Consider the following 15426-nt stretch of genomic DNA (forward strand, 5'->3'; position numbering starts at 1 on the left):
TCCTCTGTAAAACATGGTGGAGGCAACGTGATGGCATGGGCATGCATGGCTTTCAATGGCACTGGGTCACTTGTGTTTATTGATGACATAACAGCAGACAAGAGTAGCTGGATGAATTCTGAAGTGTACCGGGATATACTTTCAGCCCAGATTCAGCCAAATGCCGCAAAGTTGATCGGACGGCGCTTCATAGTACAGATGGACAATAACCCCAAGCATACAGCCAAAGCTACCCAGGAGTTCATGAGTGCAAAAAAGTGGAACATTCTGCAATGGCCAAGTCAATCACCAGATCTTAACCCAATTGAGCATGCATTTCACTTGCTCAAATCCAGACTTAAGACGGAAAGACCCACAAACAAGCAAGACCTGAAGGCTGCGGCTGTAAAGGCCTGGCAAAGCATTAAGAAGCAGGAAACCCAGCGTTTGGTGATGTCCATGGGTTCCAGACTTAAGGCAGTGATTGCCTCCAAAGGATTCGCAACAAAATATTGAAAATAAAAATATTTTGTTTGGGTTTGGTTTATTTGTCCAATTACTTTTGACCTCCTAAAATGTGGAGTGTTTGTAAAGAAATGTGTACAATTCCTACAATTTCTATCAGATATTTTTGTTCAAACCTTCAAATTAAACGTTACAATCTGCACTTGAATTCTGTTGTAGAGGTTTCATTTCAAATCCAATGTGGTGGCATGCAGAGCCCAACTCGCGAAAATTGTGTCACTGTCCAAATATTTCTGGACCTAACTGTATATGAACATCCTGGTGATTGGTTCCCTTTAAACCTAAGTCCCCTTCTACTTACTCTCCAGTGTTTTCATCCATTTTTGGAGTTACTCTGGTCCTGCGGCACTATTTTGTCATAGTAACTTCTTAGGCCGGTTTCACACATCCGGCTTTTCGCCGGTTTGCCGGATCCGGCGCTCTCCCATACAGTGACTACAGTACGGTGACAGCGCAACAAGCGCCGGTCACATGCTGTCATGTGACCGGCGCATGTGACCCGGAAGTTACAGCGCTGTCACTGTACTGTATTGTCTGTACGGGAGAGCGCCGGATCCGGCAAACCGGCGAAAAGCCGGATGTGTGAAACCGGCCTTAATCACCAGAAGACTGAAGATACACTCAATGTAAGTCTATGAGAGCCATGACGAGGCAAGGAGAGGGCGGGGCCAGGACGAGGCCAGAGCGGGGCCACGGCAGGGCCAGGGCGGGGGCAGGACGGGGCCAGGGCGGGGGCAGGGCAGGACGGGGCCAGGACGGGGCCAAGGCGGGGGCAGGACGGGGCCAGAGCGGGGGCAGGACGGGGCCAGAGCGGGGGCAGGACGGGGCCAGGACGAGGCCGGGCCAGGACGAGGCCGGAGCCGGGCCAGGACGAGGCTCTCATAGGCTATGTGCGCACGTTGCGTACAGTCATTGCAGAAATTTCTGCAGCGATCTGAAGAGCACACGTGCGCTTCAAATCGCTGCAGAAAATGTCCGTAGTGAAAAAAAAAAAAGCCGATTCCATGCGCTCTGCCTGCAGCTCCTCCCATAGACAGAGCAGGGGCTGCAGGCAAAGCGCACGGAAGAAGTGACATGTCACTTCTTAGAACGCGCGCTTCGGGCAGCAGCCGAATCGCTGCGCTCTAAGACTCCACGTGCGCACGGCTCCTGCATAATCTTCATAGATTATGCAGGGGACGCAGGACGCATGCAGTTACGCTGCGCTACAAAGCGCAGCGTAACTGCCTGTAATTACGCAACATGCGCACATAGCCTTAGAGTTACATTGATTTGTGACCTCTTCTCGCTCCATGAAACACTGGAGCTACTGGCAGGTAACAAATTGCTGGAGAAAAAGATGAAGCCACTGGAAGGCGAGTATAAGATCGGGGGCAGGGACTTACACCTCCACTCCAGCGGTGCAATAAAAGGAAAAAAAAATTGCTGGAGTGCTGCTTTAATGAAATATCAGAATAACTCAGTGTGAACCATCTCAAGCATTTTGATTGGACAATGCCTAGTTTGGAGCGGTTTCCTTTAGGATCCACTTCCGAGAACTGACTTGCACTTTTTTTTTCCACCAGGCATTTTTCAAAACCTGCTCAGGAGAAAAAACACCGCAAATTTCATATGTTTAGAAAAGTGGGTTTTCCATAGAGATCAATAGGACGCATTTTTCCAGTTGATCTTGAGGTGGATTTTGGGGCTGATCTTCTATACAAACTCCACAATGTTTAAATTGTAACAGCCAGAAGGACAGGCTGTAAGGCCATCATGGTGGAGGCCGGAGCGGAGGTCCGTCCTCTTCAACGATAAGTCAAGATATTGTCTTGTAGACAATTATTGCTGGAGATTGAAGAGGCTTCACAAGGGAACGTCACACGGCTCCTGCTCCCAGGATTATGGTGGAGGGCACAATATCTGGTAGCCAGACCCCTGTAGTCTTCATTCCAGGCAACATAACAGCTGAGAGTTACATTGGCCATGTACCCAGCGCTGCAGCAATTTCTCCAGTTGTATAACTGCAGTTGCATCACATCTTTCTCACCCACCGTCCTCACCATAATCAGTCCATCCACAGGGCACATGACTGCGTGGTGTTCTATACAGGGCACATGACTGCGTGGTGTTCTATACAGGGCACATGACTGCATGGTATTATACACAGAGCACATAACTGCGTGGTGTTCTATACAGGGCACATGATTGCGTGGTGTTCTATACAGGGCACATGACTGCATGGTATTATACACAGAGCACATGACTGCGTGGTGTTCTATACAGGGCACATGACTGCGTGGTGTTCTATACAGGGCACATGACTGCGTGGTGTTCTATACAGGGCACATGACTGCATGGTATTATACACAGAGCACATAACTGCGTGGTGTTCTATACAGGGCACATGATTGCGTGGTGTTCTATACAGGGCACATGACTGCATGGTATTATACACAGAGCACATGACTGCGTGGTGTTCTATACAGGGCACATGACTGCATGGTATTATACACAGAGCACATGACTGCGTGGTGTTCTATACAGGGCACATGACTGCGTGGTGTTCTATACAGGGCACATGACTGCGTGGTGTTCTATACAGGGCACATGATTGCGTGGTGTTCTATACAGGGCACATGACTGCGTGGTGTTCTATACAGGGCACATGACTGCATGGTATTATACACAGAGCACATGACTGCGTGGTATTATACACAGAGCACATGACTGCGTGGTGTTCTATACAGGGCACATGACTGCATGGTATTATACACAGAGCACATGACTGCGTGGTGTTCTATACAGGGCACATGACTGCATGGTATTATACACAGAGCACATGACTGCGTGGTGTTCTATACAGGGCACATGACTGCATGGTATTATACACAGAGCACATGACTGCGTGCTGTTCTATACAGGGCACATGATTGCATGGGATTATATACAGGGCACATGACTGCGTGCTGTTCTATACAGGGCACATGACTGCATGGGATTATATACAGGGCACATGACTGCGTGCTGTTCTATACAGGGCACATGACTGCATGGGATTATATACAGGGCACATGACTGCATGGGATTATATACAGGGCACATGACTGCATGGGATTATATACAGGGCACATGACTGCATGGGATTATATACAGGGCACATGACTGCATGGGATTATATACAGGGCACATGACTGCATGGGATTATATACAGGGCACATGACTGCATGGGATTATATACAGGGCACATGACTGCATGGGATTATATACAGGGCACATGACTGCGTGGGATTATATACAGGGCACATGACTGCGTGGTATTGGCATGGGATGTTTTATTTTTGCTGAGAAACCTGTGAAAAATAGAAAATAAATAATAATAAACCAACTTCAGCATCATGTCTTCCTCACACTCAGTCCTCCTCCCCACACTCCGTCCCTCGCACTCCGTCCCTCGCACTCCGTCCCTCGCACTCCGTCCCTCGCACTCCGTCCTCCTCTCCGCACTCCGTCCCTCGCACTCCGTCCTCCTCCCCGCACTCCGTCCTCCTCTCCGCACTCCATCCCTCACACTCCGTCCCTCGCACTCCGTCCTCCTCCCCGCACTCCGTCCTCCTCCCCGCACTCCGTCCTCCTCCCCGCACTCCGTCCTCCTCCCCGCACTCCGTCCTCCTCCCCGCACTCCGTCCTCCTCCCCGCACTCCGTCCTCCTCCCCGCACTCCGTCCTCCTCCCCGCACTCCGTCCTCCTCCCCGCACTCCGTCCTCCTCTCCGCACTCCGTCCTCCTCTCCGCACTCCGTCCTCCTCTCCGCACTCCATCCCCCGCACTCCGTCCTCCTCTCCGCACTCCGTCCTCCTCTCCGCACTCCGTCCTCCTCTCCGCACTCCGTCCTCCTCTCCGCACTCCGTCCTCCTCTCCGCACTCCGTCCTCCTCTCCGCACTCCGTCCTCCTCTCCGCACTCCGTCCCTCGCACTCCGTCCTCCTCTCCGCACTCCGTCCTCCTCTCCGCACTCCGTCCTCCTCTCCGCACTCCGTCCTCCTCTCCGCACTCCGTCCTCCTCTCCGCACCTCACACTCCGTCCCTCACACTCCGTCCCTCACACTCCGTCCTCCTCTCCGCACTCCGTCCCTCACACTCCGTCCTCCTCTCCGCACTCCGTCCCTCACACTCCGTCCTCCTCCTCGCACTCCGTCCCTCACACTCCGTCCTCCTCTCCGCACTCCGTCCCTCACACTCCGTCCTCCTCTCCGCACTCCGTCCCTCACACTCCGTCCTCCTCTCCGCACTCCGTCCCTCACACTCCGTCCTCCTCTCCGCACTCCATCCCTCACACTCCGTCCTCCTCCCCGCACTCCGTCCCTCACACTCCGTCCTCCTCCCCGCACTCCGTCCCTCACACTCCGTCCTCCTCCTCACACTCCGTCCTCCTCCCCGCACTCCGTCCCTCACACTCCGTCCTCCTCCCCGCACTCCGTCCCTCACACTCCGTCCTCCTCCCCGCACTCCGTCCCCCACACTCCGTCCTCCTCCTCACACTCCGTCCTCCTCCCCGCACTCCGTCCCCCACACTCCGTCCTCCTCCCCACACTTCCGCACACAGGTCTGCAGCACTCTCCTGACCTCTCACCCCACCTTGTCTCTCAGACCACGCCCTGCACAAAAGCAGGTGTCAGCGATGTCTTCCCGGCATTCTCCGCGCGGTGTAACAGGTGCTTAGGCCCCGCCCCTCCGCTCCCTGGTTGCCTGGAGACCCGGTCACGTCCCGCCCGCCGCTCTCTGGTTGCTTAGTAACCGCTCAGGCCTACGGGGCCGGTAGTTGGTGGGACGTGACTATAAACCGCCGGAGGCCGGAGACGCTCGGGCTCCCTGCACCTGAGCATCCCGGGGAGGAGCACAGGTACCGGCTGCTGCTGGGTGAACGTGTGACTGGAGCAGGTCCGAGGCAGTAGGGACCTGCTGGGGCGGTTCTGTGCCGGGCATGCTGGGGCTTGTAGTGCTCGCCAGGGTGGATAATGGCCAGTGTTAATTACCTGCCTGTGATTTTCCAGTGATTTGCGCCACTTGTAATATTTTAGTTCTTGTCGTGGATTTTGCTCCTGAAATTGATAAAATGTTGCAATGTCTACAAGACTGCGGAAAGAGAGGGAGCGAGGCTGCGGAAAGAGTGGCTGCGAGACTGCGGAAAGAGTGGCTGCGAGAGAGCGAGACTGCGGAAAGAGAGGCTGCGAGAGAGCGAGACTGCGGAAAGAGAGGGAGCGAGGCTGCGGAAAGAGTGGCTGCGAGGCTGCGGAAAGAGTGGCTGCGAGGCTGCGGAAAGAGTGGCTGCGAGACTGCGGAAAGAGTGGCTGCGAGAGAGCGAGACTGCGGAAAGAGAGGCTGCGAGAGAGCGAGACTGCGGAAAGAGAGGGAGCGAGGCTGCGGAAAGAGTGGCTGCGAGGCTGCGGAAAGAGTGGCTGCGAGGCTGCGGAAAGAGTGGCTGCGAGACTGCGGAAAGAGTGGCTGCGAGAGAGCGAGACTGCGGAAAGAGAGGCTGCGAGAGAGCGAGACTGCGGAAAGAGAGGCTGCGAGAGAGCGAGACTGCAGAAAGAGAGGCTGCGAGGGAGCGAGACTGCGGAAAGAGAGGCTGCGAGGGAGCGAGACTGCGGAAAGAGAGGCTGCGAGAGAGCGAGACTGCGGAAAGAGAGTCTGCGAGGGAGCGAGACTGCGGAAAGAGTGGCTGCGAGAGAGCGAGACTGCGGAAAGAGTGGCTGCGAGAGAGCGAGACTGCGGAAAGAGAGGCTGCGAGAGAGCGAGACTGCGGAAAGAGTGGCTGCGAGGGAGCGAGACTGCGGAAAGAGTGGCTGCGAGGGAGCGAGACTGCGGAAAGAGTGGCTGCGAGAGAGCGAGACTGCGGAAAGAGTGGCTGCGAGAGAGCGAGACTGCGGAAAGAGAGGCTGCGAGAGAGCGAGACTGCAGAAAGAGAGGCTGCGAGACTGCGGAAAGAGAGGCTGCGAGAGAGCGAGACTGCGGAAAGAGAGGCTGCGAGAGAGCGAGACTGCGGAAAGAGAGGCTGCGAGAGAGCGAGACTGCGGAAAGAGAGGGAGCGAGGCTGCGGAAAGAGTGGCTGCGAGAGAGCGAGACTGCGGAAAGAGTGGCTGCGAGAGAGCGAGACTGCGGAAAGAGTGGCTGCGAGAGAGCGAGACTGCGGAAAGAGTGGCTGCGAGAGAGCGAGACTGCGGAAAGAGTGGCTGCGAGAGAGCGAGACTGCGGAAAGAGAGGCTGCGAGAGAGCGAGACTGCGGAAAGAGAGGCTGCGAGAGAGCGAGACTGCGGAAAGAGAGGCTGCGAGAGAGCGAGACTGCGGAAAGAGAGGCTGCGAGAGAGCGAGACTGCAGAAAGAGAGGCTGCGAGACTGCGGAAAGAGAGGCTGCGAGAGAGCGAGACTGCGGAAAGAGAGGCTGCGAGAGAGCGAGACTGCGGAAAGAGAGGGAGCGAGGCTGCGGAAAGAGTGGCTGCGAGAGAGCGAGACTGCGGAAAGAGTGGCTGCGAGAGAGCGAGACTGCGGAAAGAGAGGCTGCGAGAGAGCGAGACTGCGGAAAGAGTGGCTGCGAGAGAGCGAGACTGCGGAAAGAGAGGCTGCGAGAGAGCGAGACTGCGGAAAGAGAGGCTGCGAGAGAGCGAGACTGCGGAAAGAGAGGCTGCGAGAGAGCGAGACTGCGGAAAGAGAGGCTGCGAGAGAGCGAGACTGCAGAAAGAGAGGCTGCGAGACTGCGGAAAGAGAGGCTGCGAGAGAGCGAGACTGCGGAAAGAGAGGCTGCGAGGGAGCGAGACTGCGGAAAGAGAGGCTGCGAGGGAGCGAGACTGCGGAAAGAGAGGCTGCGAGAGAGCGAGACTGCGGAAAGAGAGTCTGCGAGGGAGCGAGACTGCGGAAAGAGTGGCTGCGAGGGAGCGAGACTGCGGAAAGAGTGGCTGCGAGAGAGCGAGACTGCGGAAAGAGTGGCTGCGAGAGAGCGAGACTGCGGAAAGAGAGGCTGCGAGAGAGCGAGACTGCAGAAAGAGAGGCTGCGAGACTGCGGAAAGAGAGGCTGCGAGAGAGCGAGACTGCGGAAAGAGAGGCTGCGAGAGAGCGAGACTGCGGAAAGAGAGGGAGCGAGGCTGCGGAAAGAGTGGCTGCGAGAGAGCGAGACTGCGGAAAGAGTGGCTGCGAGAGAGCGAGACTGCGGAAAGAGTGGCTGCGAGAGAGCGAGACTGCGGAAAGAGTGGCTGCGAGAGAGCGAGACTGCGGAAAGAGTGGCTGCGAGAGAGCGAGACTGCGGAAAGAGTGGCTGCGAGAGAGCGAGACTGCGGAAAGAGTGGCTGCGAGAGAGCGAGACTGCGGAAAGAGTGGCTGCGAGAGAGCGAGACTGCGGAAAGAGTGGCTGCGAGAGAGCGAGACTGCGGAAAGAGAGGCTGCGAGAGAGCGAGACTGCGGAAAGAGAGGCTGCGAGAGAGCGAGACTGCGGAAAGAGAGGCTGCGAGAGAGCGAGACTGCAGAAAGAGAGGCTGCGAGACTGCGGAAAGAGAGGCTGCGAGAGAGCGAGACTGCGGAAAGAGAGGCTGCGAGAGAGCGAGACTGCGGAAAGAGAGGGAGCGAGGCTGCGGAAAGAGTGGCTGCGAGAGAGCGAGACTGCGGAAAGAGTGGCTGCGAGAGAGCGAGACTGCGGAAAGAGTGGCTGCGAGAGAGCGAGACTGCGGAAAGAGTGGCTGCGAGAGAGCGAGACTGCGGAAAGAGAGGCTGCGAGAGAGCGAGACTGCGGAAAGAGAGGCTGCGAGAGAGCGAGACTGCGGAAAGAGAGGCTGCGAGAGAGCGAGACTGCGGAAAGAGAGGCTGCGAGAGAGCGAGACTGCGGAAAGAGAGGCTGCGAGAGAGCGAGACTGCGGAAAGAGAGGCTGCGAGACTGCGGAAAGAGAGGCTGCGAGACTGCGGAAAGAGAGGCTGCGGGGGAGCGAGACTGCGGAAAGAGAGGCTGCGAGGGAGCGAGACTGCGGAAAGAGAGGCTGCGAGAGAGCGAGACTGCGGAAAGAGAGGCTGCGGGGGAGCGAGACTGCGGAAAGAGAGGCTGCGAGAGAGCGAGACTGCGGAAAGAGAGGCTGCGGGGGAGCGAGACTGCGGAAAGAGAGTCTGCGAGGGAGCGAGGCTGCGGAAAGAGAGGCTGCGAGGGAGCGAGACTGCGGAAAGAGAGTCTGCGAGGGAGCGAGACTGCGGAAAGAGAGTCTGCGAGGGAGCGAGACTGCGGAAAGAGAGTCTGCGAGGGAGCGAGACTGCGGAAAGAGAGTCTGCGAGGGAGCGAGACTGCGGAAAGAGAGTCTGCGAGGGAGCGAGACTGCGGAAAGAGAGTCTGCGAGGGAGCGAGACTGCGGAAAGAGAGTCTGCGAGGGAGCGAGACTGCGGAAAGAGAGTCTGCGAGGGAGCGAGACTGCGGAAAGAGAGTCTGCGAGGGAGCGAGACTGCGGAAAGAGAGTCTGCGAGGGAGCGAGACTGCGGAAAGAGAGTCTGCGAGGGAGCGAGGCTGCGGAAAGAGTCTGCGAGTCTGCGAGGGAGCGAGGCTGCGGAAAGAGAGTCTGCGAGGGAGCGAGACTGCGGAAAGAGAGTCTGCGAGGGAGCGAGACTGCGGAAAGAGAGTCTGCGAGGGAGCGAGACTGCGGAAAGAGAGTCTGCGAGGGAGCGAGGCTGCGGAAAGAGAGTCTGCGAGGGAGCGAGGCTGCGGAAAGAGAGTCTGCGAGGGAGCGAGGCTGCGGAAAGAGAGTCTGCGAGGGAGCGAGGCTGCGGAAAGAGAGTCTGCGAGGCTGCGGAAAGAGAGTCTGCGAGGGAGCGAGACTGCGGAAAGAGAGTCTGCGAGGGAGCGAGGCTGCGGAAAGAGAGTCTGCGAGGGAGCGAGGCTGCGGAAAGAGAGTCTGCGAGGGAGCGAGGCTGCGGAAAGAGTCTGCAAGGGAGCGAGGCTGCGGAAAGAGAGTCTGCAAGGGAGCGAGGCTGCGGAAAGAGAGTCTGCGAGGGAGCGAGGCTGCGGAAAGAGAGTTTGCAAGGGAGCGAGGCTGCGGAAAGAGAGTCTGCAAGGGAGCGAGGCTGCGGAAAGAGAGTCTGCAAGGGAGCGAGGCTGCGGAAAGAGAGTCTGCGAGGGAGCGAGGCTGCGGAAAGAGAGTCTGCGAGGGAGCGAGGCTGCGGAAAGAGTCTGCGAGGGAGCGAGGCTGCGGAAAGAGTCTGCGAGGGAGCGAGGCTGCGGAAAGAGAGTCTGCGAGGGAGCGAGGCTGCGGAAAGAGAGTCTGCGAGGGAGCGAGGCTGCGGAAAGAGAGTCTGCGAGGCTGCGGAAAGAGAGTCTGCGAGGGAGCGAGGCTGCGGAAAGAGAGTCTGCGAGGGAGCGAGGCTGCGGAAAGAGAGTCTGCGAGGGAGCGAGGCTGCGGAAAGAGAGTCTGCGAGGGAGCGAGGCTGCGGAAAGAGAGTCTGCGAGGGAGCGAGGCTGCGGAAAGAGAGTCTGCGAGGGAGCGAGGCTGCGGAAAGAGAGTCTGCGAGGGAGCGAGGCTGCGGAAAGAGAGTCTGCGAGGGAGCGAGGCTGCGGAAAGAGAGTCTGCGAGGGAGCGAGGCTGCGGAAAGAGAGTCTGCGAGGGAGCGAGGCTGCGGAAAGAGAGTCTGCGAGGGAGCGAGGCTGCGGAAAGAGAGTCTGCGAGGGAGCGAGGCTGCGGAAAGAGAGTCTGCGAGGGAGCGAGGCTGCGTAAAGAGAGTCTGCGAGGGAGCGAGGCTGCGTAAAGAGAGTCTGCGAGGGAGCGAGGCTGCGTAAAGAGAGTCTGCGAGGGAGCGAGGCTGCGTAAAGAGAGTCTGCGAGGGAGCGAGGCTGCGAGGGAGCAAGGCTGAGGAAAGAGAGGCTGCGAGGGAGCGAGACTGCGGAAAGAGAGGCTGCGAGGGAGCGAGACTGCGGAAAGAGAGGCTGCGAGGGAGCGAGACTGCGGAAAGAGAGGCTGCGAGGGAGCGAGGCTGCGGAAAGAGAGGCTGCGAGGGAGCGAGGCTGCGGAAAGAGAGGCTGCGAGGGAGCGAGGCTGCGGAAAGAGAGGCTGCGAGGGAGCGAGGCTGCGGAAAGAGAGGCTGCGAGGGAGCGAGGCTGCGGAAAGAGAGGCTGCGAGGGAGCGAGGCTGCGGAAAGAGAGGCTGCGAGGGAGCGAGGCTGCGGAAAGAGTCTGCGAGGGAGCGAGGCTGCGGAAAGAGAGGGAGCGAGGCTGCGGAAAGAGAGGCTGCGAGCGAGCCGGCAGCGGAAGGAGAGTGTGCAAGCCGGTGGCGGAAGGAGAGTCTGGGAGCGAGCCGGCCGACAGCGGGAGTGGGGCTGGGAGCGAGCCGGCAGCGGCGGGGCTACAGAACTGCAGGGAGAGAGGATGTGAGACGGCGGAGGAGAAGCATTGTAAAACCGCGTTGAAAGGCCTGTGAGATGGCGGAGGGGAGTTTATAGAATCACGGGGGGAGGCTGTGAAATGACATATGGGGGGGCGGGATGCGGGGAAAGGCTGAGAACCTGCAGGGAGAGGTGCTGGGGTGAAGCACTGCAAAACTATGGAGGTATGCTGCAACCCTGGCCAAGTATGGTGACAGGGGTCCTGGTGGGAGATGAGCGATGGCAGCAAAATACGTAACTGCTGCACTGAGTCACAAAACCGCGACTGTCCCGGATGTTTGTGGTTGAGGTGGTCTGGCTGTGTGCACCGCCAACAAACTGGAGAGCAGCGGTGTCTGCTCCACATTCCTTGCAGATAAGTGCATGCTGGGAGTTGTAGTGCTACCAGCGCTGACCGCAATATCACCCCATGTCCTCTATCCTCCGTCTGTAAGGGCGACCCTATATGTGAGCACAGGGTGTGCGCCCCCCACGTCTGCTGGCTCCAGTGATGCATGTCTGTGGCTCATCTGATCATTCCCCGGGTGGTCCAGAAGAAGTGTGCTCTGCTCCCACCAAATTTGTGGAGAGTTGTCTAATCTGCACATCCCCTTTAATTTCATGCCCCCCTCCTCTTCATGGGAACAGATTAGTGTCTTAGTCCGGATCCAGCGTTGTCCATGCTGTCACTTCATGTCTGAGCCGGGGGTTTACTGCACCCACAAGTCTCTAGACCCCTGCAGGGGGGTATTTTTAGGAACAAGGCCCTGGAGCAGATTACCTCTGGACACCTTCTTGGGCGAACACTTGGTGACAGCTGAACGGCCTCTGTTTTCCCAGCTGATGCCCCTCTAGGCATCTGTCAGAATTCACAGCCTCTGGGTGGGAAGGTCTCGCCCTGGACAGGTGAGGACGTCTGTTCCTATCATTTACTCTGTGTGATAACCATCAATTCTCTCAAATGTGTTCATGGTCCCTGCTCCAGAGTAGCCTATAGTAGGCTGCCGGATCCTAAGGCTATGTTCACACATCAGTTTTTTGGCATCAGGCACAATCCGGCATGTGCCTGATGCAACGGATCCAGCGCAGAATATGCAAAAAACGGATGTGCCTGAGGCTAGTTTCACACTTCCGTTGGGCGAAATCCGCTGGGTCCATTGCTGCGTCGTTTTGCCGCAGGCGTTATTTTTGTGTTGTCAACAGATGCAACGGGTCGGTTATATTTCACAGGAATCCGTTAGCTGATTCCTGTGAAATAACGGACCCGTTGCATCCGTTTGGCATCCGTCTAACGGAATGCGTCGGCTCTGTTTTTTTTTTTCTCTTTTTCTCATTCTGGGCATGCTCAGTAGAAATTAGCTGAATCCAGCAGCGGATTCCGTTGTAAAGCACTTTGCAACGGAATCCGCTACCATAGGGAGCCATTATAAATTTTAACGGAAGCAACGGAATCCGCTGGTCTGCGTCATCTTGACGCAAGCAAATAACGTTACATTCTGCGTTGCTTCCACTCGGCGGAAGCAACGGAGCATCGGCCAACGGAAACAACGCAGGTACTTTTGGCACAATCCGTCATCAATGCAAGTCTATGGGAAACAGCGGAATCCGTTAACTGATTCCGCTGATTCCCAAGACAGCAGATTGCGCCAAAAAAAAAAACGGAAGTGTGAAAGTATCCTGATCCAGCGCATCCGTTTTTTTGCATCCGTTTCGGCCGTATTTTTTTTTTTTTTTTTGCTGGATCCGTTTTTTTCAATAAATTGGAGCATGCTCAGTTTATAAAAAATGGGTACGGCGTCCATAGCCTTCCATTGTAAATCACGCTGGATCCGGTGCGATACGTTTTTTTTTTTTGTTTTTTTTCAGAGACAAAAAACGTTCAATGAGACGCTCCATCCGGCTGCCGCATTGAGTAATTACGCCGGATTCGTCAAAAGTCGGATGCAACGCCATCATGCACAATCCGGCACTAATACAAATCAATGGGGATAAAACGGATCCCGCCCTGGATCAGTTTTTTTCCAGATTGTGCCTGATGGGGGAAAAAACCTGATGTGTTAACGCAGCCTTATAGGCACAAATGGATCGGCAGGTGAAATCCAACTTGCCAAATCTTCCTTTTGCCTGACATTTTCTTTAGGACAAAAGTCGAGGCACCCCAATCCAAATTACACTCAGTGCGTTTTTGCAATTTTTTTTTAAAAAAAAAAATCTGTGTTCATTTATGTAGAACTAAGAAGCAGCTTTTCTAAGTTTCCATTGATGAATGAGTCCAGAACATCTGTAAGAGAGAAACCGCACTCACAACGGCAAAAAGAACCTAGGTGAACAGATGAAAAACACACAAATGAAAGAACAAAGCACAAAAAAATAGTAAAAAGGGCAAAACCACACCAAAAATTAGACCCAAATGATTCGGGCCACAGACGTGTTCTGGAGTTGAGCGGCCCTAGTTTTTAATCCCAGACATTACTTTAGGCCACTACAACTCCCAGCATGCCGGCTGTGTCAGTGACCACAGTGATGCATCACAGGCAGGTGACTGGGCTGTGCTGGTGGAGCAGGCTTTAGTGCCTGACCTTTATCAGCAGGCGGTGCAGTGTGGGCCGCTCCCAGTATAAGCTCCTTATCTCCCAGTGCAGGGGGGTAAATGCTGGAGGCGGCAGACGCTGCGCACACTGAGGCCACTGCAGTAAGTGTCTGATGTCTTCTGCCCTTTGTATCTGATTTTCGGGGTTTCCTCCTTTCTAGGGTCAGATGCGGCTCCTCAGGACATTTCTTACCACTGTGGCATTGTACCATTAGTGGGCTGATTTTTTTTTTCTTTTTTCATTGCTGGCACACTTGTTTGCAGTAAACAATGTAATGATGTGCGATGGCCGTGTCAAGTACGATCCGACGTCTGATTTATTTTACATGTTGAACTTGAGGAAAATGTAGCAATTTTAGCTACAAAACTAAACACTTTTTACTATGTTTTTGTTACAAGTGTTTCATGTGCGTGGGTTGTTGTGGTGTGTGTGTTTTTTGTTTTGTTTTTTTTTTTTTTTTTTTTAGTATATTTGGTGCTTCCCCCCCCCCCATTGATTTGGTTGGGGGTTTTGTTGTTTTTTTTTTGTTTTTTTTTTTAAATTCCATCGATTCTCTGCTGTTTTTCAGGCATTTATGTTGTATTTTTTTTCCCCTTAAGTGAGAAGTAAAAGGCCTCTGTCATTACCCACCTATAGCCGGCGGCCGTCTGTTCCACCATGTGTCCAGTATGGAGACAGAGGAGATGTAGGGCTGTGCTTTTTGCTGAGTTTTTGGGTGCAGATTGTTTTCCATATCTGCATGTCTATCCTTCTCCCAGCAAAGTCTGAGAATTCAAAGTGTTCTGTGCACGTTGCCTCTTTTTTCCTTGCTGTTTCGGGTGCAGAAAAAAGAAGCAGCTTGTCACTACTTTGCGTTTTTTTTTTTTTTTTTTGTTTTTTTTTTATAGACCTTCCAGCCATTGATTTTACGAAAAACAAAACCCTGAATGGGTCAAAACCCCACATTTTATGCATCTTCTGGCACAGCGTACATTATTCGAATGACAACACAAAACTGCAGTGTGTGGACATAGAAAACGTGAAGGTATGGACCCTGCACCAATTCCAGATGACATAGAAAAAATCCTTTTATTTAAGACATATTAAAATCTATGTAGGAACCCTGGGGCATAGGTGAAATTAACGCGCTTCGGACTTGGGAATAAAAACAAAAGAAGTCCTTAATCATAAGCTGCTTATGATTAAGGACTTCTTTTGTTTTTATTCCCAAGTCCGAAATGCGTACCTTCACGTTTTCTTGCTCCTCCTAAGCTGGCAAGGACTGGCCAGTGGAACACGTGCACCCTTTGGACTTTTTGTGGTATTGCATGACAGGTGAGCTGAATACACTTTTTTTTTTTTTTTTTTTTTGCAACAGGTCCATGATATTGAGAGAGACTACATCTGCTGCCGGACAGGCTCCATAATTTTTTTTTTTTTTTTTTACATATCTATGCAATCATTTTTGACCTGAACTGGGAGCGGTGTTTGGTGCCAGTCAGAGGGGGGGAATGTGGTGGCACTGAGCTCATTTACACGGAGCAGTTGTCCTCGGCACATCTGTGGAAAGTGTCAGAAGTGCAGAGAAAGCGTCGGGCTCTTGTAAGGACAACACACACAATCTCCCTGAAGTCTCTATCGCCATATTGTCTTCTGATGAGCACCGTGATAATGACCGGTGACCGGGATTTCTGTAATTCTCTCTGCCACGATTTCATTACAGCAGAGCCATCTGGAGGGGATTACATGGACAAAATGGAGCGGCTCTAAGTAGATTGGACGCCTTCTATTTATGGGATGAATGTTCCTTTAAGTAATTGTCATTGTCAGTGGTTCATGTGTACAGTCAGCGGTATTCTCCAAACTGGTACCGGGGCGCGGTGTAATGTGCATGTGCAGCGTTATACCTAGGTCAGTGGGGTCACTACAAGAGCAAAACACAAGGGCTGGATTATATCTCGCCTGCCGCACATGTAGAATATGATTTCCCCATGACTC

The 15426-nt window shown here is 54.5% G+C and overlaps 1 protein-coding gene across 5 annotated transcripts in view; it reads left to right on the plus strand.

The window, feature by feature from the left end:
• Positions 1-5136: 5136 nt before the first annotated feature.
• SSX2IP (SSX family member 2 interacting protein) overlaps positions 5137-15426 on the plus strand; it is a 36686-nt gene continuing 26396 nt past the window's right edge. For 2 of the 5 annotated variants that reach the window (XR_012724953.1, XM_075320207.1), the window contains exon 1: positions 5137-5384. The gene's annotated coding sequence lies outside the window, so the exon portion shown is untranslated. Of the gene's footprint in view, positions 5385-13501; positions 13551-14453; positions 14474-14972; positions 15031-15426 lie in introns of those variants that run through there. The other 3 variants (XM_075320209.1, XM_075320210.1, XM_075320211.1) reach the window with 3 other exon arrangements.

Source organism: Anomaloglossus baeobatrachus, chromosome 8 (assembly GCF_048569485.1).
Source record: "Anomaloglossus baeobatrachus isolate aAnoBae1 chromosome 8, aAnoBae1.hap1, whole genome shotgun sequence".
In the NCBI taxonomy this organism is placed as follows: domain Eukaryota; kingdom Metazoa; phylum Chordata; class Amphibia; order Anura; family Aromobatidae; genus Anomaloglossus; species Anomaloglossus baeobatrachus.